This window comes from Nycticebus coucang, chromosome 9 (assembly GCF_027406575.1).
Source record: "Nycticebus coucang isolate mNycCou1 chromosome 9, mNycCou1.pri, whole genome shotgun sequence".
Taxonomy (NCBI): Eukaryota; Metazoa; Chordata; class Mammalia; order Primates; family Lorisidae; genus Nycticebus; species Nycticebus coucang.
The window spans coordinates 115,709,515-115,735,285 of NC_069788.1; the positions used below are offsets into that span (position 1 = coordinate 115,709,515).

The following is a 25,771-nucleotide window of genomic DNA, read 5'->3' on the forward strand; positions in this document are numbered from 1 at the left end:
TTTATTTCCTTTGAGCATCATATCCACACTCAAAAAATTTAGAATTTTGGAGCATGTCATATTTTTGGATTTTCAGATTAGAGATACTCAACCTGTAGTAGGTTTGGATGACACCAATATTCTAAAGTCAAGAAGACCTAGCTAGGAATGGCAGGCAACACACAGAACTTTCCCTCCCCTGGGTGCCACCTGAATACTCTTCCTGTCAAGGCCTCAAGTTTTGTTCTAAATTGTGTGTGCTAATTTTCCTCCTTCAATTATATTCTAAGTTCCTCAGGACAAAACTTCGTATTTTTCTGCATTCTCCCCACACGGCCCCTTACATAGTTCTCAGTAATAATAGGAATTCATTAGGACTTTGATTTCAGGCAATCTCCAGTTTTCTATGTAGAAGGAGTCTTAGAGGCAACAATCTGGTTGCGAGAGAAATTTAGGGTCTTTTCTTAAAGCACATTTCACAAATATGAGAAAATGTCACTTATGTATATGTAAGAGTGGTGGGGCTTACTGACCCCCCCATGTTACTCCTTATTATCATTAGGAGTTGATTGATTGATTGAAGAAGCAATGTTTCAATGGCTAGAGCAGGCTAAAATAAAATAAAATAAAATAAAATAATGTAGGTTAGGCTTTTCATTTCTTCTAATTATTGGAGCATGTGATGAAGGCCTTTAGGCTCCCTCAGCATAAAAAAACCAGTCTCTGCTGGTAGAGAGTCTTTAGAAAAAGGAAGATGATATTGTTAGAACATGAATGAATCTTGGAAATATTGCAGTAGAACCACTTTGTTTTCTAAAAGGTGAAATAGAGACCCAGAGAAGTGAAGTGATTAATTCACAACCATAGCTATTCTGCAAAGCCAGGACTTCTGTAAGGAAGCTTAAACCAGTGGGTGTCAACCTTGGGGAGCTTTTTAAAAACTCTTAGTACCAGATCCATCCCAAATTAATTAAATGAGAACCCATGAAGATGAGGTCTAGACATCAGTATTTTTTTTAAAGCTCCCTAAGGTTGAGGACTACTGCTCTATCCTTTGAGAGCCCTCCCTCATTGTGGCTCAAAATGAGTACAAAACAATTTATGGATCAATTTTTAAATAGTTACCAAGCATCCACTGTGTGCAAGGCACTGTGTTAAGTGGCAGTAGGGAAATTAGATTGGGGATAAAACACAAGGTCATGGCCTAGGTTACAAACCAATAGAAAAGACATAAGGAAAGGAATAAGAAGAGAATACCATGTTTTTCCATCCCTCACCCCTCTTCCTTTTGACAATGGCAGATATTGGTCATTGGTTTTGGCACCCTTTTCCTCTGACCAGAGTGTTGTCTTATAAACCTTTCAATCCAGGCTCCAAGCGGATATCACTTTTTGCTCTCTTGGCACCTGATACCTTGAACACCATTTGCTGTTCTTGGACAGGTCATACACATATGGCTGGAGTTGGATAACTGAGTAGAAGAATAATAAGAATTAAAGCAAGAAAGATACATTTATAGGACGTCAAGGAAGGTCCTGCCTATCAGGCAGTGATTTTGAACTTTATGTCATTGGCATTCATGAGCTGTGGGAGTCTTTGTATTACAGAATGTAGGTAAGAGTAACTTGGTTCCTGTGAAGGGCAGAGAGATTGCAGTGAGTGAGAGCAGCTGCTGAGCTGAATCATTAAAATACCAGGCGACGGTGGCCTCAATATGAGGGCCCATGGTGGGAATGGAGGAAAAGGGGCAATTAGACAATGAGAGAGAAGGACAGATTAAATCAGATGACTGATTAAATGAAGCAGTGGAGAAGACAGTGAGAGAAGTTACATAAACAGATGTGGGGACAGAGCAAGGGGGGAAAGCATCATGTTGTTACTGAAAAGAGAGAGGAAAGAGGCATCACTGGATTTAGTGTAGAGATAATCCACATTATCCAGAGGTGTCCAGACATTTTAGCCAGGGGAAACCTGTGCTAAGGTGGCATCAGCATACCTGGGGTGGGAGGCCTGGTTCCACCATTGGTCTACTGACTGAAATGGAAATGGGGAATGCAAGCCTTTAAATTTGCCCCCACTGTCTCTTCTGTAAAATGGCAATGTTGATATCAATAGTCATATCACAGGGCTATTTGGGGGATTGAGAGAGACAACCTTGGTAAGGATTTGTAAACACCAATGCACCATGTGCATTTGGTTCATTATAGATTCTTCTGGCTCATCCACGTGGATGATGCTGGCCCTGGGGGACCAGAGCCTGGGAGAGAGGCCAGGCCTGGAGATTGAGGCTTGCAAGTATTCTCTATGGAAAAGATAATTAAAGTTTGGGAATGGTTAAGGCCTCTTAATTTGATGTCAGAAAGAGAATAAAGATCACATAGACAGAATGTTGGATAATACCACTTTTTAAAATATTTTCTTTTATTTCCATCATAAAAAAAAATAACCACTCCACATACTCAAGTGTCATCCAATACATTGTTAACGTTTTATCATATTTCTTTATTCCATGCTCTTTGCTTTTAACATAAACAATCATTTTTAAGGGAGAATATAAAAAGAAGACACTGAAGAAGACATTACAAAAAGAGTTGAAATAATCTCAATTATGGAGGGTAGTCATAATCCATTTATTTTTAGAAAAGTAAGAATAAAAACTCACAGTGGAAGAATTAAAAAGGTAATCAAGTTTAAACATTTTGTTTGTTTAGTCTAAATTTATTAAATACCCATCACATTTCAGGCCCTTGGCTAAGCCCTGTCCATGCAATATGAGGTCAAGATCAGACAATTAAGTTCACAAACTCATTTTAGAAAAAGTGCTACCCACCTCATTGGTGAGTATCAATCACTATGATTACTTTCAAAGTACTCTCCTTGGGAAGCTATACACAAACTCCAGCTCCTAGTCCACTCTTAAAAGCACTTTTTCTAGGACGAGTTTACAAACTTAATTGTCAGAACTTGTACAACAATAGTTCTGATGGCCATTCCAGATAAAGAGTTCCAAAATCACTTTGAAGGGCACTCTTGTGTGCTGGTCCATAGTTGGGATTATTTCAACTCTTCTTTTCATATTCTCCCTTAAAAATGATTGTTAAGTTAAAAGCAAAGAGCATGGAATAAAGAAATACGATAAAACATTAACAATGTGTTTGATGACACTTGAGTATGTGGAGTGGTTGCTTTTCTTTTATGATGGAAATAAAATAATAAAAATATTATTTTCAAAATAATAAAATATTTTTAAAAGTGCTATTAACCAGTATTCTGTGAGTGCATAGCTTCCCAACAGTAGTACTTTGAAGGTGACCATAGTGATAATTCAGCAATGAGTTTATAGAACTTTTGCTAGGATGAGTTTGTGAACTTAATTGTAAGATCTTGTAAATCTTATAGTATGGACAGAAGTTCTATGAAGTAGTTGTCATTTACCATCCATTTTACAGATTAGGAAATTGAGATTCAGACAAAGGTTTAGTGCCCTGATCCAGGTCACAGAACCAGGCAGTGACAGAGCCAATTAAGACCAAGTCTGTCTGACTTAAGAGTTCATCGTCCTAACCACTGTTACATCAGAGTCCTCCCCACTGTCCTTGACCCAGTAAAGCTGGAGCTGTTCAAAAGGGATGGTTGTGGGACATGGCCCTGGGGGTGTGTCTGAGTCAGAAACATCTGGGAGTGGGCTGAGAAATGACTCTCCAGCACAACAGGGCAAAAGAAACAACATGCCAGGACACAATAATCATTGTCCACTGCTGTGTGAACACGCGGTGAGGGAGCATGGGCAGTTGAGGGTTCCAAAGTCAGGCAGAAGCGACTTCGGCTTTCCACCTCTCCCATCACCCCCTCATACCAAGTCTTCTCTGAAATAATGGTCTTTCTCGTTCCATCTCTGTCTCTTTCAGACAAGGGTGCCCGGTCTTCTCATCCTGGTGAGATGGGAGAGAGCCATAGCAGCAGAGAGGCGGAAGCTCTCCCCAGTGAGTTCTAATCCTTCAACAGAGAGCCCTGCCCCATAACCTTTTGGAGTAAACCTTGAGTGATGGCCCCTTTTTTTGCCAGCCTAAGCAACAACCCTATGAAAAAAAAAAAAAAAAAAGATGCCCTACAGCCAGAAGCTGGGGCAACACTCCCAGCCCCTGCAGGAATCAGAAGAGCTGGTAGGATCACTTTTTCACAAATAGCTTTCCTGCCTCATTGGAAAGAAAGCCCTCTCCCCAGCTCTGCTCCCAGGCAGCCTCCTGCAGTGCATCCTTAGCATTGTGGAGCCGTTCCCATGGCAACTGAGTAAGGGGCTTTTTGGTTTCCTCAGAAGGTTGAATCCTTTCAACCAGAAGGTAACTATTAGCTCTTTGCCACAATCCACACTCCAACCCCCTACCCTTGTTCAACAGCATGAGTTTTGCAGGTGTGAATTTTTTAATGCAATCAAAAAAGGTATGATACCAGGAAACTGAGGCCAAAGGGCTTAGGGAGGCAACTGGTCCAGTGGTTCCTTAGCAACCATATAGTCCTAGCAGACACAATAGGACTTTTTGTATAGTACTTTTGCCATAGATAGAGCTGTGAATGTTAGACTTGATTAGAGCAAGATGCATCAGAATCTGTGGGGACAGCAGCAAGAGTCTCCCATTTCAATAGTGTCCACAAAGAAACACAGGGGTTTTGGAAGCAAGGAATTTGGGTAGCATTGGAGTGGGAAGCACTCACCTGGCCACTCCATAGGGCAGAGAATGGTGATGCTTTTCCAAATGCCCCTTCTTTTCCAAGGCCATAACTCAAGATGACTGGTAGTAGTTTCTCAACCTCTTATGTAACCCTGCCTTAGTTAAGACCACCTGGCCCAGCAGGGACACACATCTCTTCTACTTACAGTCTTCCAGTCATCATTCGGTCATGTGGCTCTACCCCGATGCAAAGAGAGTTCAGAAATGTAGGCTCTGGTTGGTCAGTGCATCTCAACAGCAACTCTACACTGTGGAAGGGGAGCCTGTATCCTTACTGGTCTCAGACACTTGTAACTGGCATTTACACAGTACGTTATTTGCCAGCAGTATGCTGACTATTATTTCCTTTAATCTTCACAATCCTAGCAATTATTATCCTCAACAATGAGCAGGTGAAAAGACTGTAAAGATATAACTTAACTAATGCAAGGTTATGTAATAAGTTGGTCACAAATCCAAAATTGAAGCCATTAACTCCAGAGCTCAGGCTCGTAACTATTACAGCCTTAGTTTTATCCTCTGTAAAACAAGGATGTTAAACTGGATAAGATCTGAGGTTGACCTCAGCTGGGACATGATATAGTTCTCAGGGTGAACAGATCAAGTGTATGGGGTCCTCATAGTTACATGACCAGAGCAAGACCTTTCAAAGGTGTCCTAATGCACCATAGAAACGTGAAGGATGAGGTGGATGAGGTGGAATGTCCACCTCATTCAGGGGACAGCAAGTCAAAGTATTCCTGTTCACATAATAAAGCAATCAATATATAGGAAAAGGGAGTTGATTTCCCCTAAGCTCTAAAAATGACTTAAGGGTAGCCTTGGAAATAAAACATTTTTTGGCTTTTTTTAAAGACAAGGGTCTCACTCTGTTGCCCAGGCTGCAGTGCAGTGGCACAATTATAGTTCACTGTAACCTTGAACTCTGGGGCTCAAGTGATCTGGTTGCCAGCCCCACTTTCTCGAGTTATTTGGTGCTACAGGTGTACACCACCATGCTTGGCTAATTTTACTTTTGTAGTGACAGTGTCTCACTATGTTGCCCAAGCTGGTCTTAAACTCCTTCCCTCAAACAATCCTCCTATTTTGGCCTCCCAAAACCCAGGCATGAGCCACCATGTGCAGACACAATAGGACTTTTTGTATAGTACTTTTGCCATAGATAGAGGAAAAGGCACTGCTTCTGTGCCCAAAATGCTGGTTTCCTATTTCACATGTAAAGAAATCATTCTCATCAAAAAATGCTTGCTCTTAAAAGTGCAAACAGTAGGGCTTAAAAGAGCAGTGCTCTGCAGGATTGACATGCCTTTGAACAGCTCGAGATATATGAATTACCCAGCGTTACTTCTCCTTAGAGGTTTCTGACGATAGTAGAGCAAACTCCCAAATCATATTAAGACCAAATATTTAATGAAAGGAAAATCCTTGAATGATCTTATACAGCAAAACCACATTTTACTGTGAACTGAGGAGACCCATGTGCACCCGCTGTGTCCTTTCTACTTATGTCTCCTGATGCCTCCACCCACAGTACCCAAGCCCCAATCTGGGTTCATTCTTCCCAAATTGGGAAGTAGGAGATGCTCTATAAGCCTCTTATAATGTCTTTTCAAGGCTTTATATTGTGATACATTGGACAGGTGGTTAAGAAACAGAAAGAGCATGACCAAAAGGATTTCTTTGGCAAGGGAGTATATTTGCCATTAGCATGGGTATTCATTCCTTCTTGGGAAGGAATTATGCCTCTACAAGCAGATGACCCTTCAGAAGCCAGGAAGGAGAGACAAAGACTTAAGCTTAGGTCTTACCATGGCCAGAATCGAGAAGACTGAATTCCAGGCAGAGAAGATTTAAGAGTAGCTTCAGAAGACCCAAGAGTTTATTGAGTAGGTTCCTCTGGAGTAAAGTCTTGTTGCTGCTTGTTCCAGAATAAGACAAGAATGTCAAGAGTCAGAGGGTGAAGGGAAACAGGATGAAAAGCAGGGAGCATTTGGAATCTTCCTAGGGAGCAGCAGGCAGCTTGGTGGGGGATGGCTAACACTGAGGTTTTCCCCATAGTTCTTCCATCTTAAAGGGCAGGGTATACCCGGGGATTCAGACATTGTGTTGGTTTAGAGATGGGTCTTCTTAGTACCTTGTTTTAAAATGTATCTGGAATTCATTTTAGTCAGGTGTGGTAAGAGGCACAGATGTGGAAATGGTCGTCATGAAGGAATAAATATTTATATTCACAGATCTTTAGAAAAAGAAGACCCCCCCAAAAAAAAAAAAGAAAAAGAAAAAGAAGGCCCAGCACAGCACGCAGGGACACCTGGGATGCACCAGGGTCAGTCACAGGCAGAGGGACTGAGAAGAAAACAGGCACTAGTGTGGTTTCTGTGGGAAAAAATGGGAGAGAGGGGGGTGCAGGCTTAGTTTAAATAAGTTCCAGGAGCCCTGCGGTATCTCTAGTGACTGTTACCTGGCCCTGAGGCAATTAGGACTAGTGGAGAGCTGCCTGAGGCATGGACCAGTGAAGAAGGTGCCTGGTAGCATAGGCGAGGCTTCAGATTGGTTAATCTGCATGTGAAAGGCACATGTGCAGGTATGTCCTCTAGAAATCACACTTGCCCTAAGAGGACTGGCACTCCAGAGACAGCAAGGCCTCAGATGTCAAAGCATCACAAAATAAAAGAAAAAAATGTTTTCTTTCTTCTTCTTTTTTTTTAAATCTTGATCAAATTCATATCTGCAGATCTAGTGTTTTTTTGTTTTTTTATTCTTTTTTATTAAGTCTTTTGTACATAGATCATAAACATATTTATGCCATTTTCAACGTGTTGATTATTTGTACAAATTGGAGTGCTTACATCATACTAATCAACATAGCTTTCACCTCATTTACCCAATTATAGCATTAGGACATTTGTGTTCTGCACATGATAGATCCAACTTGTACTTGCAATGTGCTCCATAGGTGTGGTCGCCCTAGTATCCCCGACTATCCCTTCCACCCAATTGCCAGTCATGGAAGAAGCCCAAGTGACCATCGACCCATGAATGGATTAATAAATTATGGTATATGTATACCATGGAATATTATGCAGCAGTGAAAAAAAAGGGAGAGGGGAGAGGAGGTCTAGTTTTTGAGCAACCCAAGGGAGCTGATAGTTGGTGTTGCAGTTCACATTTCCCAGAAACCAAATACTGGGTGGAGATCGGCATAGAGGATGTCTAATGCTCACACTCACCTCTTTGCTGGGGGGAGAGGCGGCAGCACAAGAGGCAGAGTAGGTGGAGGGCAATGCCAGCCACACAAAGGCCTCAGCAGATCCTGGTCCACGGCGAGCTCCAGATCACAGAGGGCCCTTCAGAGACTTCGCAAATTGGGGCAGGGAGTCAGGCTGGTCACTGGAAGCAGGCTCCCCACCACACCCCAGGAAGAGCCTGGTCTTCAGTGAGGGAGCCCTCTGTATACAGGACACACTAAGAGGGAGACTCAGCGTGTGGGTGGCCAATACCTTTAGCAGCTGGAGCAAGAGGGCTTCAGTACCTACAGGGAACATACCACACACTTGGGTGTCCACTAGAGAGAACAGGGATGGAGACTCAATCTCAGAAGTACACTGGGTTCCAGGCAGGGATCCCCTGGAGGACACAGGTCTCTTTTTTTCTTTTTTGGAGAGAGACAGGGTCTTGCTCTGTCACCAGGGCTAGAGTGCAGTGGTGTCAGCCTAGCTCACAGCAACCTCAAAGTCCTGGGCTCAAGCAATCTTCCTGCTTCAGCCTCCTGAGTTGCTGGGACTATAGGTGCCTGCCACGACGCCTGGCTAATTTTTCTATTTTTTGTAGAGAAAGGGTCTTACTCTTGCTCAGACTTGTCTTCCACTCCTGAGCTCAAGGATCCTCCTGCCTTGGCTCCTGGAGTGCTGGGATTATAGGCTTGGGCCACTGTGCCTGCCCCCCATTTTTAAATCAAGCAATGTGTCTGAAGCCATGTAATAAGATACCTCAATTTTCTGCCAAAGAAAAGCCACCAAACCAGATTGGCTTATTCATGTTGAAAAGTCTGAGAATCACACTCAGATTTTGTTGATGAGTCTGCTCAGATAAAATGTATCTATTGGCATGCTTGTGATATATCGGTACCATTGCTGAAAACCTCATGTGGAGAATCCAGTCCACAGCATTTTCTTTCTCAGAGATTTGTTTCTTGAGGTGGAAGTTTGCCTGGTGCCCCTTCTGGACCTTATACGGAAGTACCAGCTTCCCCTCAGAAGGGCAAGCAGCAGCCCTGGCAGAAAGGACAGCCAGAGTTCCCTTTTTGCAAGAGAATGAAGACGTGGTGGACGTCTTGAGCTGAGAGCCACAAATAAAGGCAAACATCTGCTGCCTTTGACTTTCCTGCCCCTGTAAAAAACAAACTTACTGGTGTACCTGAGACCCAGTGATGCATTGGGTGATGTGTCTGTCCACCTATGTAGGCCCTGGTCAGCTGGGACCCGCAGCATGTCTGTTGGCCAGTTTCCACTGTGTGTGGAAGAACCATGCTTCTTAGAGTCAGAGTTTACAATCTGTACTTCCTTCTGGCCTCCACAGACCCTTCCCTTTCTGCCCTGCACACACACACAGACACACACACACACACCACAAAATAAACATAAGCCTAGGCATTCTTTTTAGAAACTCAGGCCTAACACTGAAAGATGTCTGACATATGTTTTGTTTAAAGGGTGAAGGGTGGGACAGTCGGGGAGATGCTTTTTCAGGTGACAAAGGACCTTTGCTTCTTCCCTTATCCCTTTCTGCCCTGCACACACACACAGACACACACACACACACCACAAAATAAACATAAGCCTAGGCATTCTTTTTAGAAACTCAGGCCTAACACTGAAAGATGTCTGACATATGTTTTGTTTAAAGGGTGAAGGGTGGGACAGTCGGGGAGATGCTTTTTCAGGTGACAAAGGACCTTTGCTTCTTCCCTTATGACAATGCGAAGGGAGATTTTTATTGAATTCTACAATGCTCAGGTTGGAATGTGCCTTAGGCTTCACCTAGTTGACCCTCTCATTTTGCAGATCTAAAGCTTAGAGGCTTAGAAAAGTTTGGTAACTGGCCCTAGTTCACAGAGTGTCGAAGGTAAAGGTAAATCCTCCAGCCTACTTCACCAGCTGTGCGCTCAACTGCCCGGATGCCTGTCCATGGTAATTCATGCCACCCACCTTGTGCCCACACTCCCTGACAGCGACAGCTCTTCCCTGCCCCTGCTGCTGTTCCTACCTCCTCTCTTCTCCTGCACAGGCTGAGGCATCCTAAGAGCAGCTTGTGTTTATCAGCACTTGCTATGTGCCAGGAATTGTGCTAAGTGCTTCCCAGGAATGAATCTTATTCTTTATAACTTTGTTAGGGAAGAACCATTATTGCAGCTATTTTGCAGAAGGAAAAATTGAGGCAAGGCACTGGCATCAAATCAAAGGGAACTGGGTGCTTTTAATCAGCACATTCTCACAAGCAAGTAGACAGTAATGAAAAGGCTGATATCTGCATATTCGTCTTTGCAAAATACTATTTTCTTAGGGAATTATCAGAGGAAGGGGCTCTTTTCTTAAATTTTGGAGGGGGAGGATTGGGGAAAAAAAATTGGCCCAACCCAAAGCTTAGGAATAAGGCATGAGGAAAGCACACTGGACACAGAGGTCAGTGCCTACTGTCTAGTCCTGACTCTGCCACCGTCTTGCTGAGTCTTTCCTGTGTGTCCCTCATCTTCAGGGGCCACAGGCTCTCCATCTAAGAGATCTGCAGGCAAGATGAATTTTAGGTGCCCTTAGGGAACTAGCGTTTATAGAATCTATGATTTTCTATCCCCATCTCCTGACAAAGGAGTCTCACACTCATCCAATGGTCTCCCTGCCCTTGGTCTGCAAAGCCCACTGCATATCAGCCCTGCCTGGCCGTGGGAGAGGCTGAGACCAAGAAACTCCACCTCTTGGACTCTGTGAATCACACCCTCTCCCTTCCTCACACACATATACATACACGTATACACACACACACTCACCCGCACACCCCCTGCTCAAAAGAGCAGGAATCTTCACATCTGAGTCTCCTCTGAGCATCTGCAGATGCCAAGCAGGGCTTTGGCTTCCCTCTCAGGCAGCAGCCCTACTGTAAATTTGTTTGGCTTTTGCTTGGTATGATAATGCGTTCAGTGGAGGGGTTATATAATTGCAGAGTCGATGATAATCTCCAGGCCAATTTCAAGTCAAAGCTATTTTTAATGGGATTGCCGAAGGATGGTAGGGATGGGGGCGGGAAGAAGAGATGGAGAGAGGGTGCTTCTTGAGGCCACTACAACTCCAACAATATTAGCCTTTGCTTTTCTGAACCTGAAGTTTCAGAGGGGAAATTGGAAAATGCCAATTAAATTAGAAAAGGGGTATATGAGAGCAGGGTTCACCTCCTTGTACCTGTTTTTTGTGGGGGATGCTATTGTGTATAGTGCCAAGATGACCAGGCTTAGAGTCCAGAATCTGGAATCTATTCTCAACCCACAGCAAAAAGCCCACAATGTGTCCTGAGCAGGTTACAGCCCCTCTCAATTTCTTCATCTGTAAATGAAATGGGTGAACCAAAGGATACTAATGTCCCTTCCAACTCTAAAATCTTAGATGATCCTCAGATGTCAAAAGTGCCAAAGCCTGAGGACTGTAGTCCCCAGAGGGTTAGGTTTTTCCCATTTAACTTCTTTCTTCTACCCACCACTTCTCAGTTACCTCTCTTGATACACCCTCTCCTGACTGCCTAAAGTATCTAAGAATCTAGGGCTTTGTTTTACAACCTGTTTGGGGGCAGAAAGTCAAAGGCACATACCTTCCTGGGTTATGTTATGAATGCATCTAGGAAGAGTGTGGTTTGAGTTATTCCCAGTGGCAGGTGTTCATGAGACTTATTCTCAAATCTTCAGAGAAGAAAATTCCACCAACACCCAGGAATATCAGGAAAAAACATGTGACCTCTGCCATTGTCAGGTTAGGCTGTTGAATTCTGATTTGACCTTGAACTTGCTGTAACTGAGTAAGATGTGTAAGTGACCTAGTGAGATGCTTTAGAATGTCTTGCTTCCTTAGGCACAAATGTGGCTTTCTGAACTGGTTTTAAGCAATTTTGGCTCTATCTGCATGTTGATTTAGCCTGTGGTTATAATGCTAGCAATTTAGTAATTCATCTCATTTTTAAATTTCCCTTTCCGTTTAGCAGAATCATTTTCTCTGTGTTAAGGGATCAACACTGAGGTAAGAATAGCTAAATAACAGTCCTTTCTGGAATACAAATGACTTTATAAATAAAAGAAGACAAAGGGAGAAGTAGGGAGAGTTCTTTGCTCTCTTGCATTTGGCAAATGCCATGTGCATTCTTCTGTGCATTCTGGCCAGACAAGTCATGGTGTTCTGAGTCCAGTTCTAGAAACAGTCACGGGCCACATAATGATGCTTTGGTGAATGCTGTAGTGTGATAGACTACATGTGTGATTATGGTCCCATACAATTATAATGCTATGTTTTTACTGTATCTTTTCTATGTTTAGATATGTAGGTACACAAACACCTACCGTTGTGATCCAACTGCCTACCATATTCAGTATAGCAACATGCTATGTAGGTCTGTGCCTTAGAAGCAACAGGCTGTGCCATATAGCCTAGGTGTGTACTAAACTATGCCATCCAGGTTTATACACTCACTCCATGATGTTCGCACAAAGAGGGGATTGCCCAATGACACATTTCTCAGAACATATCCTGGTCATTAAAGGAGGCATGACAGGACTGTATTTCAAGACCATTTCCAAGTTTGAGTCTCCACTGGGAACAGAGACAAGTGTACTTAATTGAATAGTGTCCCCCAAAAGTTAAAGTTCACCCAGGACCTCAGAATATAACCTTATTTAGATATGGAGTCTTTGCAAAGGTCATCAGTCAAGATGGGGTCAAATCCAGTATGATTGCTGTCCTTATAATAAAAGGAAAAGAGACCCACACACACAGACAGACAGGAGAGGAGGCCGTGTGAGGACAGAGACCCTGACTGCAGGGATGCAGCCATAAGCCATGGAGCACTGACAGCTGGCGGCAACCATCAGAAGCTAGGGAAAGGCAGGGCGGTGTCCCTGAGCCTTCAGAGAGGCCCTGCCAGCACCTCGAGTCCAAACTTCAGGCCTTCAGAAATGTGAGATGCTAAAATTTCTGTTGTTGTGAAACTTTGCTTCAATAGCTCTAGGAAATTATTAGGGCCCAGATAGGGACATGCCTGGGCAGCACATGAGGACGTGTGGGAAGAGCCAGGAACCAGTAGCTGTGGTGTGTCCACTGCATGTCTTCTTCATCCCCAAATCCTTCGCTCTTTGGGGTGTCTGGAAGTTGTGGAACCCACGAATTATCTCTATAGCGAATGCCCCTCTGTAGCCCCACCCAGAGGCTGTGCCACTGTGAGCCTTTTGCTCCTGTCTAGGTGACTGCCTAGCCCATCCCCTCTGTGACTGTCCTAAACCTTTCTCACCTTCCTCAGGGCCAGAGAACCCTGAGTCCAAGGAGGAGAATCCTCCTTAGGATCCACACACCACCTCCCCTTCCATTGACGAGAACATTCTCTACTCCTCTCCTCATCTGTAGCCCTCTGTGCCTCCTGTGTCCAAGGGGAGATTTTGACCTCTCCTGGTCAGGTCTTGGGGTCTTCTCACGTGGTGGCTGGACTCGGTGTCTCCCTCTCTTCTGCCCCTCCCTGTCCCTTCTCAGTGGCCTTCTACAAGCAGGACTTGGTCTCTTAATGAAACCAACAAACAAATGTGCTCCTCAAACCACTGCATTATTTCCATTTGCCTTCAGATATCTTCACAGCGTTGTTACTAGTCACTCCTTCAGCTTCAGCAAATGTTTACAGACAGAATTCTGCCCACACTCCACACGGTGATGTTCTCTTGAAGCCACCAGAGACTGTCTAAATCAGCAAGCCCAAGGAGCCTGACTCTGCTAGCATTAAAGATGTTTCAGATATTAAATGTAAGCTTCACATATAGCCTCATGCTTGAATGCTAAACGTGTGTGAGGTTTTTGCAATTTTCCTTTCACCCACATGTATTTTTGTCTAGACCATGGTGTGCACTCTGTGTGGCGTTTAGCCCCAAGACCACCCTCCTCTTGAGACTCTGGAACCTGCTTGGACTCGGGTTCTCCTCCTACCTCTCTGGCTGTTCCTTCTCTATGTCTTCGTCTGGATCCTCTTCTTCTACCCACTCTCTCTGGCTAGCACCCAGGGATCATCAGGTGACTCCTATAATTTCAGTTAGCGCCTGCAGACCAATGGCTGACGATTTCCAGTCCTCAGTCCAGACCTCCTTACTGATCTCTAGACCCTTTTCTCCAATTACTGCCAGGCTGCTCTGTCCCGATGTCCAGCAGGCACTTCACTTTCGACACGCCTGCAGCTGAATGCATCATCTTTTCCTTTTCTCTCTCTGCATCTGGCCCCTCTGCCCACCTCACCACCCTCCCGATGGAGCCAGGAGTGGTCGTGGGGCTCCGGCTCCGTCTCCACCTCCCACCTCAAGCCCACTCCTACCCCTGAGCCCTGGTGCTTTCCCGGAACCACTACTTCCCCAGCCACTCTGAAGCCACTTCGGAGTCTACCATCCCCATCACTCTCAAATCTAATTGGTGGTCTGGATTCTAGCCTCATACTGTCCCTCAAAATTCATTTTTCAGTTTTTTTTACTCCTCATACTATCAAAGAGGCTTTCATTACATTCATCTAGACCACAGCAGTCCTCATCGCATGTGTTCCCCCCCGAGCCACTGTCAACCTAAATGCTGATAGACAACATCTTCCCAAGAACTGCTTGAGCTCAGGGTTGGAGGGAGCATGACTCCATCCTACTACTACAGAAACATTAATTATTCTGCATCTGAAGACTGGAGCTGGCCACCGACCGCCTCTCTGTGTGGTGGCACTTGCCTCCTACTTTGCTCCTGCATTTCCTCTCTTGCTCAGGGTCCCTGGCACTCTGCATGTCCCTCGGCCTGTGTGCCTTGCCTTTCTCCTCCTCTCCCCTCATCTAGCACTGCCTGTCAAAACCCAGGACTTACTTTAAAACGTATCCCACAGCATCATTGCCATCATCGCCACTGCCACCTTAGTGTCACATTTGAACAGTGTTTCACAGTGTCCAAAATGTTTCCACGTGCACTTTTCAACTGAGTCTCACAAAAAGCCCTAGGGTAAGGATTTATTTTCCTTTGACAGATGTGGAAACTGAGATCAGACAAGGTGAACTGCTAGCCAATATGTCATTGTCTTCAGAATCCTTTTTATGCCTTTCTTGTCTCCCATTACACGCGTGTATTCTCCTCCTCTTGTGGTTATTTCTACATTGATCGTATCTTCCTTTCTGTACTGAGCCTTACTTATGATAACAAAAAATAAAAAGAATAGTTTACCTTTGTATCACACACGATGTTTTACCAAATGCTTTCATGTTAACCTGTAATCCCAGTGCTTTGGGACACTAAGGCAGGAAGATTGCTTGAGGCCAGGTGTTCGAGATCAGCCTGGACAACATCGTGAGACTTCATTACTACACAAAGGAAAAACATTAGTTGGGCAAGGTGGTGTGTGCCTATAGTTCCAGCTGCTCAGAAGACTGAGGTAGGAGGATCATTTGAGCCTGGATTACAGTGAGCTGTTATCACATCACTGAACTCCAGTCTGGGTGACAAAGAAAGATCCTGTCCCTACAAAACATAAAGATAAATAAAAATAAAAATAAGGTATGGCCCCTAATCACTTAAGTATGATGATCCTCATTTTATTTTATTTTATGGCTGGGGCTGGGTTTGAACTTGCCACCTCTGGTATATGGGGCCAGCGCCATACTCCTTTGAGCCACAGGTGCCACCCAATCCCCATTTTAAAATACAGGTTTTCTACTTGGGATACATTTTTGTTGTTGTTGTTGTGGTTAACAGTAGGGCCTCATCCATACAATGAATACAGCATTAGTGGACAGTCGCTGCAGCTTCAAAATCTAGGACTTGAAAATCTGATGCATTCAAGAGTGAGAGTAGATTTAATCTGCATATCTCAATATTATAAAATTAAAGTTAAAACCAATTAGTGGACTTTATAGGAAGGGGTTGTAGATGTGATATAAAAACAACTTTTAGCCAGGCATTGTGGTGGGCGCCTGTAGTCCCAGCTACTCAGGAGGCTGAGGCAGGAGAATCGCCTAAGCCCAGGAGTTGGAGGTTGCTGTGAGCTGTGTGATGCCACGGCACTCTACCGAGGGCAATAAAGTGAAACTCTGTCTCTACAAAAAAAAAAAAAACCAAAAAAAGAAAAACAACTTTGTATCATTCTGAGCATCCTAATTCTACAACAACTGAATTTTCGGCTTAGAGAGGAAAACTGGTTGAAATAACAAACAAATATGTAAATTATAATTTGTGAAAAATGCCATAAGTAATGTAAAAGGGTACTGAGATGGGAATCAATGGATGAACTTGAGGCTGAGAAGACCTCTTGACAAAGCAACATTTTAGGTGAACCTGAGAGAATAGTGAAAGTTGAACAGGTGGATATAGAGTGAAGAGCAATCTAGGCAGAGGGAACATCATTTGCAAAGGCCCAGTGTAAAGAAGAGCCTGGTGAAGAAATGAATTGAAAGAAGGTCAACATTGCAGGGTGGTGGTAGAGGTGGAGAGGCAGGGAGGGCCTTTTAGGCCACAATGAATAGTTTAGATATCCTTCTCAATGCAATAGGAAATGGGTGATTTAGGGCAGTTTTGCATCCTAAAATAATATTGCTATTTTAAAGCTAATTTTTCTAAGGATGGCAGATTCTTAAATAAACTCTTCTACACTTGGACCATCCCACCATGAGCAGCAGCTGTGCTAATTCAGAGCAGGTCCTCCTGCCAAACACTGTGTGAGACAAAGCTGTGATTCATCAAGGGGGCATTTTTCTCTGGGAGGAACCCAGTGGTCCATCTGGATAAGTACCTGAGTTTTAGAGGAGATGAGGCAGCAAAAGAAGGCAGCCTGTTAAGGAAAGGATATTGTAAGGATGAAAGGAAAAAGGAGGCACGAACCCTTTCCCCTAATCTGCAACCGTCAGCCGGCTTACACAAAGGATTCTGTCTTCACTTTTTCCATTCCATGTCTGGAGACAACTTGGAAGAGAATCTCAGAAATAACACGAGCACTCACCCAGTTGTTTGGGGAATTTGTACTGAGCCTCTATTGCCTGCTGGGCTGCAGCAGGGCCTGGGATAGGACAGTGAATGAGGTAGGCAAAATCCTTGCCATGGGAGAGGCGCCCTCCCAGTGGGCATGAGGGGGTTGAAAGCAGCCCTGAGAGGAAACCACCATAAACATATCCAAGAGAAGAAAGATGAAAAGCAAACACATGCGCTGATGCCAAACATCTATGACAGGCAAGAGAGGCAGGAAGTTCAAAACCTGACTCGAATGACAAAAGGAGGGTTTGGGAAAGGAAAATAGAGAGGGAGGGCAAGGGAAATTATCTGGGCAGCAGAATTTATCTGACTCCCTCTTTCTCTAATTCTTTTCCACCCTAAATTGGAAAGGATTGCAGGGAGCTCCTGCCGGAGTCATTTCTGTGGTATGTGAATGCACAGAAAGGAAGACTCTTGTTCTGCAGCCTCCCCCCCCCCCATCTTTCATCTTGGTTGTAGAAAGCAGCTGGTGTAAAAGGATGTGCTGTGGCCCTTTGAGCTGCTGGGGTTGTGTTAGGACCCTACTGGACAGTGTTGGCATGACTTAATCTACTGCAGCATCTCTACAAAGCAGGAGGCTGGCTGGCTGGCTTCTACTGGAAACATCTCAATGCTTTGTGCCTAGGGAAAGCCAAATGTCTCCACACCCTGAGTCTGAAATTGCTCTGGTGCCCTTGCTGACAGGACCTGCTGTACAGTTGCGTGTCCCCAGTCATGCAGTATGTATGCTGCTGGCAGTGTGTATTGCAATCTGAATGTGAAATATGCTATTCTAGTCAAGGATGCTGATAAAAATTATCAGCCATGAGAGATGTGTAGGTGTCTGGTTTCACTGCAACAAACTAGAATTATCGAATTTAAAAAATTCTTATTCCACCTTTTGTCTGGGGAGCAAGCAGGAAGTTACTCACCAAATGCTGTCGTCAAGGTGTGGTTATTTGGTTTTCTGTAGAGTGGATACTATGTATAAACCAATCTGTTTAAATCATATCCTGTTGATGTCAGAACCAAAGGATCCACAATCTGGTCCTAATCTTCCTTCCCACCCGAGCACTTATCTGTTCTTTGCCTTGCTCCTCCAAACTACTTGTGGAATGCTGAATTTGTCACCTTTGTTAGACTGGCCACTTTACTCCACTCAGGAAGTTTTCTTTTATCTTTTATGAAATCTCAATGCTTCTGAAAATTCTTCTAGCACCCACTGGAGAGATTCTTCCTTTGCATTTCCATAGGTCAGGTCCTGTCCTTGGCACTGGGGTACAAAGCCAAGTACAAAGCTTCTGTGTCCTCAGATCCCCACAATCTGGTAGGGAGGCAGACACAAGAAAATACATCATGTGTGGCATCCAACAACAAAGAAAAAAAGAAGAATGGGATGAAGAATTGAACAGAAACAAATCAGATCAAACTGAATATGAGCCCAACTCTGAAACTGTCTATCACAACAAAGTTCCCGGTTCCCTCCGGTGATGTCCTGATACTATCCTGGCACTCTCCCAAGCACATTAGCCTCTGTCCTGTTCTTAAATGAAGGTAATTACCATTCTTATTATAAACAGCAACAACCTGACTGCCATCCTCATTATTAAACAATCAAAACAGAGTTAATCATGTGTGATACATGTTTTCAAGCAAACATTGCATGAGTTGATTATCCATATTACAAAGATGGTTCTTCAGGGGTGGCACCTGTGGCTCAGTGAGTAGGGCGCTGGCCCCATGTACTGAGGGTGGTGGGTTTGAACCTGGCCCGGGCCAAACTGCAACAACAACAAAAACAAAAACAAAAAAACAAAGTTGTTTCTTCACTTCCTAAGGCACCACTAAATAGTAAGACTACTGCCATAATAAAACTTGGGTCCAATTTATAGATATTACAACTAGCCTGTTTTTTCAAGAATATTTCCTTTTTTCAGAAAATGAAAAACACATGTGAGAGTATTAACATGAAGAAGTTGCGAAATAAATTTAATTTAGTCAGATGTGAAATAAGATGAACATGCATGATTTTTCTTGTTTTATTGCGTTGGCTAGGATGTCCAGTGTGTTAAACAGGAGTGGTGGGAATGAATGTTCTTATTTTGCTCCCAATTTTCTTTAATAGGTTTTCTGTAAGTTCTTCATAGACAGCTTTTATCAGACTGAAGAATTTTGTTTCTATTCCTGTTTCCTGATAATGTTTGGTTATTTTTTTCTGAGTGGGTTTTAAACTTTGTGTGTGTGTGTGTGACCATCTATTGAAATGACCATATGGTTTTGCTTTTTAAAGCTGTTAATAGGGTTTAATTACATTTGCTGATTTTCAAATGTAAACTAAACTTACATTAGTGGCATAAATCCTTCTCGGTCATTGATGTATTATCCATTTTATATACTGCTGGATTCAATCTGACACTATTTTGTTATTTTCATGAGACATATTGGTCTGCAACTTTCTTCTTTTAATAAAGTTTTTGCTAAGGTTTATGGCAGCAAGGTTATGCAGGCCTCACAAAATGAGCTTCATTTTGTGAAGGAATTTATCAAACATTGGAATTATGTCTTCCTTATATGGTCAACAGAATATACCAGTGAAATTCTGTAGACTTACGAGTTTTCATATGGGAAGGTTTTTGATAAACAATATAATTTCTCTAACACAGAGTTTTTACATTTTCTTTTTTACTTTAAAATATTAAGGCAGTAAAAATGCTTTTGTTACATGAATACCTTTTATAATGCTTAAGTCGGGGCTATTAGTATGCTCATCACCCAAACAGTGTTCATTGTACCCAATAGGTAAGTTTTTACCCCTCTCCCCTCCCCTCTTCTTCCTTCTTGATTTCCAATAAACTTTATATCTCTTTGTGCCCATGTGTGCCCATCACTTAGCTGCCAATTTCTATATTATCTTGTGACAACTTTGGTGAATTGTATTTTTTTAAGGACTTTTCCCATATCATCTAACTTATGAAATTTACTAGCATAAAGTCTTTTATAATATTCCTATTTTTATTATAATATAAAATATTATATATTTTTAATGATTTATATATTTTATATTCCTATTCTTTTCTAATATTATCCTTTAAATGTCTATAGGATCTGTACTGGTGTTCCTTCTCTCATTTTTTAAAAATGAAGTTTTGATAGAAATTTTTCTTTTTTTTTTTTGAGATAGAATCTCACTATGTCACCCTGGGTAAAGTGCTGTGGCATCACTGCTCACAGCAACCTCAAACTCTGGGCTTAGGCGATTCTCTTGCCTCATCCTCCCAAGTAGCTGGGACTACAGGCACCCACCACAATGCTCAGCTATAAATTTTGTTGTTGTTGTTTAGTTGTCTTTTTTTTTTTTTAGCTGGCCTGGGTTGGGTTCAAACCCACCAACCTTGGTGTATGTGCCCAGTGCCATACCCACTGAGCTATGGGTGCTGCCCCTTGATAGAAGTTTATCCATGTTATTAACCTTTACATTTTGTCTTTGTTAATTGTTTTGCCTATTGTTTGTTTCTTTTACATTTTACTTATTTCTGTTCTTTATTCTTTTCTTTCTTCTTATTTTAGGTTTGATTTGCTCATCTTTTTCTGGCTTCTTTAGATGGAAGTGAAGATCATTGATTTTGAAACTGTCCACTTTACTAATAAGCATTATTAAACTTATAGATTTCCCTTTAAGCATTGCTTTAGCTATTATCTTACAAATTTTGAAATTGCATTTTCATTATTCAACATTATTTTGATTTTCCTAGTGATTTCTTCTTTGAGCTACAGGTTATTTAGAAGAATGTATATATTTTCCAAATATTTGAGGGCTTTCACAGTTAATTTATTATTATTAATTTCTAATTTAGTTCTTCTGTGGTCAGAATGTATATTCTGGCCTTTGAAATTTACTAAAAATATTTTCTGGCCTAGTAGGTGATTTATTTTGGTGCCTTTCCTTGTGCTTTTGAAAAGAAATGGTATTCTGCAATTATTGGGTACAGGATTTTATAAATGGCAATGAGGTGATTGATAATGTTATTTACATGATCTATATCCTTACCAAATTTTAATTATTTTGTGAATTAAGAAGACAAGGATATTAAAAATCTACATCTATGAGTGTGGTTTTGTCTGTTTCTCTCTTTTGTTCTGTTTTTGGTTTCATGTGATTTGAAACTCTGTTATTTTTCTTTTTTTGGTTTCATGTGATTTGAAACTCTGTTATTAGACACATATACATTTATGATTGCCATGTCTTACTGATGAATTGATTTTTTTTATCATTAAGACATGTCCCTTGTGTCTGGTAAAAGTCCTTGTCTAGAAGTCTTTTTTGCCTGATAATAATATAGCCACTTCATTTTTTTAATGCTTACTATCTGTATAGTTCATATTTTTCCATTATTTTACTTTTAATGTATTTGTGCCTTTAAAGTGCATGTCTTATAGACGGTACGTAATTTATTGTCTTAATTATTCTTATCTGACAATTTCTGCCTTTTCATTTAATATATTAATATAAGTTGGATTAAAGTTACCATTCTGTTGTTTGTCACCTCTCCCATTTGTTGTTGTTGTTGTTGTTGTTGATATTGTTCCTCGGTTCCTGATTTATTACCTTCTTTTACATTAAAAAATTTATTTTGCATTCTGCTTTAATTCCTCTGCTGGCTTTATAGCTATATCTCTTTGCATTATTTTTTACTGGTTGCTCTAGGGACAATATGCATCCCTAACTCATAGTCAACTTAGAGATAATATTGTACTACTTTACATAAAATGTAAGAACCTTGTAGCATTCTGTGCCACCCCATCCTTTGCGCTATTATTGTCATATATATAATACAACTATATATACTATGCGGATTTCAGAAAAAGTGCTGTAACTTTTGCTTCAAACTCTTATGTGAGTTATAAAAAAATTTTATGAGTAGAAAAATACATACAGGATTTTATTCTTGCCTACATATTTACCATTTCCGCTTTCTCTTTATTCTTATCTGCACACCTGTTTTAATTTTATCTATGGACCTACTTCTATCTGGTGTCATTCCATTAGCATTTCTAGTGAAGGACTTCTGGCAACATATTCCATATTTCCATTTACCTCAAAGTGTCTTATTTTGCCTTCATTTTAAAAATATATTTTCACTGGGCATAGAAATATAGGTTGGCGTTATTTTTTCCCTTACTCTTGAGTTTCATTGTCTTCTTCCGTCCATTATTTATGAAGAGGTCATTCATTATTTGTTCTTTCCCTATATGTAATGTGTTATTTTTCTTTGGCTGCTTTCAAGATTTTTCACTTTATTTGTGGTCATCAACACTTTGAATATGATGGCCTAAGTGTTTTTGTTTTTGTAGCTGCCAACATCCTTGGTGTTCCCTGAGCCTCTAGGTGCTGTAAATTCATTTTTTAAGCAAATTTGAGAAAATTTTAACCATTATTGTGTTTTTTCTTCCTCATTCTGTCTCCTGTCTTCCTGGAACTTTCATTACACATAGATTAGACTGTTCAATGTTGTCGCACAAATCACTGAGGCTTATCTTTTAGTTTTCCCAGTTTTTTTCTTTTTGTTCTCCAAATTAGACATTTTCTCTTGGTCTATCTTCAAGTTCACTATCCTTTATTATGTCACTTCCAATCTAATATTAAGCCCATCTAGATCTAAATTTTTTTTTACTTTCCTTTTTTTATAATTTCCATTTCTCTGCTAGAATTTTTCATCTGTTCGTTCATTATGACAACTTTTTTTTTCAGTCTTTAAACATATTTATTATAGCTGCTTTTAAGGCCTTGTCATCGATTTTCAACCTGAAGTCATCTTGCAGTCATTTTCTGTTGAGTGACTTTTGCCCTGCCTACTGGTCACATATTCCTGTTTCTTCACATGTCTAGTAATTTATTCATTGTTTGATAGACATTGAGATGAAGCAATGGAAACAATATCAATTATATCATCTTCCTTTAAAGAGTTTTAAGTTTTTTTCTGAAAGTAGTTACTTTACTTGTAGATCTTTTTGTTCTTAATCTTATTCCTATTAAAATGAGTCTAATTTTAAATTAAATTAAAATCTAAATTTAATTTTAAACTTAATTCTAGGATATGGCTTTTACTGTATGGTATGAGCCTTCCTTCTACCACACTCATTCCTAGCGCCTGAGGTCAGGTCTCACCACTCCAGTTGGGCTGGAACTGTAATGTTTCCCAGCATGTCCTGACCTCCATGTTCATCATCCAACTTTCAAGACTATAGGAAGAGATTTTGCAGGGCCTTGTGGAATCTTGCCCACATTCGTGCAGCCCAGCCTTCAGCTAAAGACCTGCAGGGAACCCCCATGCCGACTTCTGGGTCCTCATTCCCTTCCCCTTCCCAGGGATGCTACCCTGCAAATTTCACACACTTCAACAATCCAGAAAACTCTTACCTCTGCTTCCTCAGCTCAGCTAAACTGCCTGTCTTTGGGCTCCATCCTCCCACTTCACAATAAGAAGACAAGCTACACAACTGTGGAAAAATTATGCCCACTTGCTTCATAAATTTCCTTTCTCTCAAAGATCTTAGTTTTGCATGGCTTGTTGTTCAATACCCAAAAATGATTTTCTTAATATATTTTCCAGTTTTATGTTTCTCTTAAATGAGAGGTCAATTCTAGTATTAGTTACCCAGTCATGGCCAGAGGTACAAGTTCAATTTTTATCTTTTTAAAAATACAAATTGAGTCATACCACTTCCTTCCCCAAACCCTCTTGTAGCTTTCCACTGCCCTTAGGATGACTTTGTGATCTACAACATCTTCTTCAAGGCCCTATGTGATACAACCCCCAACTACTTTTCCAGTTTCTTATTGTACTGTTTCCTTCACATACTCCACTCTTTTTTAGTCTTCTCTTTTTCCTCAAACTTCTACATGTTTTTCCTTCCACCTTAAAAATGCTCTATCCTTTCTTTCCATATTCACTACTGCTCATCTTCATGGTTCAACAGAAACGGCATTTCTTGAGGATGGTCATTCCTGCCCCAGCCAGTCTAGTTACATTCCTCTGTTCTATACTCCTGTTTTACCCTAATATATGTTTTTTTCTTCAAAGCTCTTATTTAAATTGTAATTAATGTGGTTTTTGTTTGATGTCTGCCTGCCCAGTCCCAGAGAACAGAGATCCTACCTCTTTTACTTACACTGTATCCCGAATATTTATCAATGCCTGGTACCCAGTCGGTACTCAATATATGTTTGTTGAATAAATGAATCCACCTGTGACTTTTAGATCTTTGACTCATTTTATCATTGATAATAAACATAATACCTTACGTTCATATAGTCTTTTTGATTTTTCAAAGAGGATTTCTTGCATAGCTCCTCTGAGACATACAAAACCCTGTAAGGAATATTGAGAATATTATCAGGTAAAGACTTTGAGACACAGAAAAGCCAGATGATTTTCCAAAGCTCACACTACCAGAGGCAGAGGCATGGCTACAACAGTCTCCCAGCATCTATCTAATCAGGAGTTCCATCCAGAAGACCCCTCAGCCTCCCATTCTCTTGGGTTCTTTCTACCCTTGCTTTATCGAGAAAAATGTGCACAAAATATAATCCCCCTTTTTAAAAAGGTTTTTACTTATTCAGATTGGAATTATGTTGGCTTTTTAGGCCCTTAAAAAATATGGTTGAGCACAGGAAATTCTACATGGACCTAAAATAATTTTGCTCCTATTGTTTCCAGTGTTCAACTGTTTTCCCATCTCCATTCTTGGCCTTGTAAGGCTCTTTGCTATCTTATTAAAATTTAAAATGCTTGGGCCTTCTTGTTGCAAAAATTCATCTCAAACATTCTAATACCTCTTTTTAAAGAAGGCAGTAAAGACTATCCCCCCAAACCAGCCATGGATCTAGATACCCAGCCATTGTCTGGGTGCTGGCTTCCCAGGTAGAGGTGGATGTGCTGAGCTCTGCACCCTCCATCAGCTCCCTCTGTGCCAGTGCAGATGTTCACATACGACCGGCTGAGGCTGGAAACCTCATCTGAGTGTTTGACCTGTTTGATCACACAAAGCTGAGTGGCTGATCCAGGTTTAACCTTGACCTCATCAGCACCACCTTCTAGCACCACTTTGGCTCAGGAGCACAGTTATTTATTCCAAGGGATGATTGAATGCAGTATGAGTGTCTCTTTGGGGCTTTTGAACTCATTATCTGTCCAGTCATTAATAAAAGGTGAAGAGGGCGAAAAGGCAGGCCAGAGTGGTTTTGTTCTACTAAAGATTGTCTAATTGCTAACTGTGTGTTCCTTACCCCCTTTCTGCTGTTCCACTTTCTGAAGACCGTGGGTAAGTCAGCATGGGATTCTTAACATGTTATTATCAGTTTTAGAAGTTCTTCTGCACAAGGGGCTCAGACTCAGGGCCCCGTGCTGTACAGTAGTGATTCAGGTGAGCAGCAAGTTCTGACTTCAGGTGTTTGTCATCAGAGGCTTTGTCAAACTCCTTGTGGCCCAGGATTTGTGTATTCACAGAATGCAATGTAGCCTTAAAACTCTGGGAATTCTACTAGGTATATACCCAGAAGACCAAAAATCACATCATAACAAAGATATTTGTACCAGAATATTTATTGTAGCCCAATTCATAATTGCTAAGTCATAGAAAAAGCCCAAGTGCCCATCGATCCACGAATGGATTAATAAATTGTGGTATATGTATACCATGGAATATTATGCAGCCTTAAAGAAAGATGGAGACTTTACCTCTTTCATGTTTACATGGATAGAGCTGGAACATATTCTTCTTAGTAAAGTATCTCAAGAATGGAAGAAAAAGTAT

The 25,771-nt window shown here is 41.5% G+C and overlaps 1 protein-coding gene across 9 annotated transcripts in view; it reads left to right on the plus strand.

The window, feature by feature from the left end:
• SLC8A3 (solute carrier family 8 member A3) overlaps positions 1-25,771 on the plus strand; it is a 143,996-nt gene that overhangs the window by 59,770 nt on the left and 58,455 nt on the right. The gene's annotated exons all lie outside the window — the stretch shown is intronic.